Source organism: Vombatus ursinus, unplaced genomic scaffold, assembly GCF_900497805.2.
Source record: "Vombatus ursinus unplaced genomic scaffold, bare-nosed wombat genome assembly UNPS02014818.1, whole genome shotgun sequence".
Lineage (NCBI taxonomy): Eukaryota > Metazoa > Chordata > Mammalia > Diprotodontia > Vombatidae > Vombatus > Vombatus ursinus.
In genome coordinates, this window is record NW_020954596.1 from 43,780,811 (window position 1) to 43,783,740 (window position 2,930).

Here is a 2,930-nt window from a genome sequence, read left to right on the forward strand (position 1 = left end):
GGACAGATTGGGGGAGATGGGAGTCAGAAACAAAAAAAAAACTTTTGAGGAGGGACAGGGTAAAAAGAGAGAGAGAATAGAATAAAAAAGGGGGTGAATAAGATGTAGGGAAATACATTTAGCAATTTTAACTGTGAAAAAAATGTAGCAAGTTTCTCTGATAAAGGCATAATTTCTCAAATATATAAAGAACTGAGTCAAATTTATTAAAGTAAGAGCCATTCCCCAATTGATAAATGATCAAAAGATATGAAGAATTTTCAGATGAAGAAATCAAAAGAATTTATAATCTTATTAAAAATTCTCTAAATCACAATTGATTGGAGAAATGCAAATTAAAATAATTCTGAGGTACTACTTCATACCTATTAGATTGACTAATATGTCAGAAAAGGAAAATGACAAATATTGGAGGGGAATGTGAGAAAAAATGAAACATTAATGCATTGTGGGTGGAGTTATGAACTGATTCAACCATTTTTTTTTTTTTGGCTTTTTGCTTTTTGGTGAGGTATTCAGGATTAAGTGACTTGCCCAGGGTCACACAGCTATTAAGTGTCAAGTATCTGAGGCTGGATTTGAATTCAGGTCCTCCTGACTCCAAAGCCAGAGCTCTATCCACTGTGCCACCTACCTGCCCCAATTGGACACGGCATCCAAGATGGGTGGACTTTTGCCTAGGCCTATCTGAAGAGTAGCTTGCGCCGGATTCATGGGTGCCCAGGCAAAGCTAGGAGATTTCTGCTTCCCGCCTTTACCCATGATTGGATACATCATTAAACTTTTCAGACTCCAAGCCCAGAAGCAGTTGTCCCAGAACTTCCTCCTGGACCCAAGGCTCACAGACAAGATTGTACGAAAAACTGGCAATCTGAAAAATGCTTGTGTTTATGAAGTGGGCCCTGGGCCAGGTGGCATCACAAGATCCATTCTTAATGTTCAAGTAGCTAATCTTCTTGTGATTGAAAAGGACACTCGATTTTTTCCTGGGTTACGGATGCTATCTGATGCAGTACCTGGAAAACTGAGAATTGTCCATGGGGATGTATTGACGTTTAAATTAGAAAAGGCTTTTCCAGAACACCTTCAAAGAAAGTGGGAAGGTGATCCTCCAAGTGTGTATATTATTGGCAACCTGCCTTTCAGTGTCTACTCCATTGATTATCAAATGGCTTGAAAATATTTCTAAAAGAGATGGAACTTTTATTTATGGTAGAACACAAATGACCTTGACCTTTCAAAAGGAAGTGACTGAGACTGACTGCCAGTACAGGAAGCAAACAACGAAGTCGACTTTCCATGATGGTGCAGTATCTCTGCAAGGTTCAGCATTCCAGGCCAAACTTTTGTTCCCAAACCAGAGGTAGATGTGGGAGTGGTTCATTTCACTCCTCTGGTGTGAAATTGATAAATCAGCCATTTAAGCTTGTGGGAAAAGTTGTTCAGAGTACTTTTCAGTTCAGAAAGAAATACTGCCATCATGGGATTGGAATCCTGTTCCCACAAGTTGTCTGCTCAAAAAACACTGAAAAAATGTTAACGTGGCTGACATGGACCCTACTTTACGGCCAGCCCAGGTCTCCATCTTGCATTTCAAGAACCTCTGTGATGTCTACAGGAAAATGTGTGATGAAGACCCAAATCTTTTCACCTACAATTTCAGGATGAACTCAGGCAAAACAAAAGCAAAAAGAGTATAAAGAATATAGATGGTGATAATGATTTAGATTATATATAGCTATCATTTGGACTATAATAATGTGTATAATGTTTAAATTCATAATGTCAAATTTCAGATATGGATTTTTTTTCCTATTTACTCTATTTGGGATAGATATACTATATTACACAGATTATCTAAAGACTTATTCAAAGTGATTATGTTTCAGGAAGAAGTGTTAATAAAAATACCAGTACCCCCAAAAAACCAAACCAAAACTAAACAAAACAAAACAATCAAGCAAACAAACAAAAAAAAATTCTCCTGAGTCCAAGGCCAGAGTTCTATTCACTGTGCCACCTAGCTGCCCCTCAACCACTCTTTAGAGTAATTTGGAACTATGCCCAAAGGCTGTAAAACCATGCAAATCATTTGAACTACCAATACCATGACTAGGTCTGTATCCAAAAAGAGATTAAAAAAAAGGAAAAGGAAAAGGACCTATATGTACAAAAATATTTATAGCAGTACTTTTATGGTGGCAAAGAATTGGAAATTGAGGGTATGCCCATCAATTGGGGAATGGCTGAACAAATTGTGGCATGTGATTGTGATGGAATACTATTGTGCTATAAGAAATGATGAGCAGGGTGCTCTCAGAAAAACCTGGAAAGACTTACATGAGCTGATACAAAGTGAAATGTACTATGTGTAAAGTAACAGTAATATTGTAAGGTGATAAGCTATGAATGATTTAGCTATGCTTAGTAATACAATGATCCAAGACAACTCTGAATGATTTATGATGAAAAATGCTATCCATCCCCAGAGAAAGAACTGTCAGTGTCTGAATAGATTAAAGCATACTTTTTTTAACTTTATATTTCTTGAGTTTTTTTTTCTTTCACAACATGACTAATATGTAAATATGTTTTGTATGACTACACATGTATAACCTACATTGAACTGTTTGCCTTCTCGATGAAGGGAGTTGAGGAAGGAGGAAAGGAAAGAATTTGGAACTCAGTTTTAAAAATGAATATTAAAAATTCTTTTTACATGAAATTGGGGAAAATAAAATACTAAATAAAGAAATACAACTTAAAATCATTTTAAAAAATTCTCTATGTCCCTAGACTGCAGTTACCTTAGGATGAGAAGTACATATTTCAAACTCAGCTACTTTTATGTACCTTTTTTGTAATTTATTTTATTCCCATAGTGTCTACAAAAGTATATTAAAAAAAAACAGTAACCATGTCTCATCTGA

The 2,930-nt window shown here is 35.9% G+C and overlaps 1 pseudogene; it reads left to right on the forward strand.

Moving 5' to 3' along the window:
• Window positions 1–712: 712 nt before the first annotated feature.
• LOC114023422 lies at window positions 713–1,738 on the forward strand (annotated as a pseudogene).
• The last annotated feature ends 1,192 nt before the right edge of the window (window positions 1,739–2,930 follow it).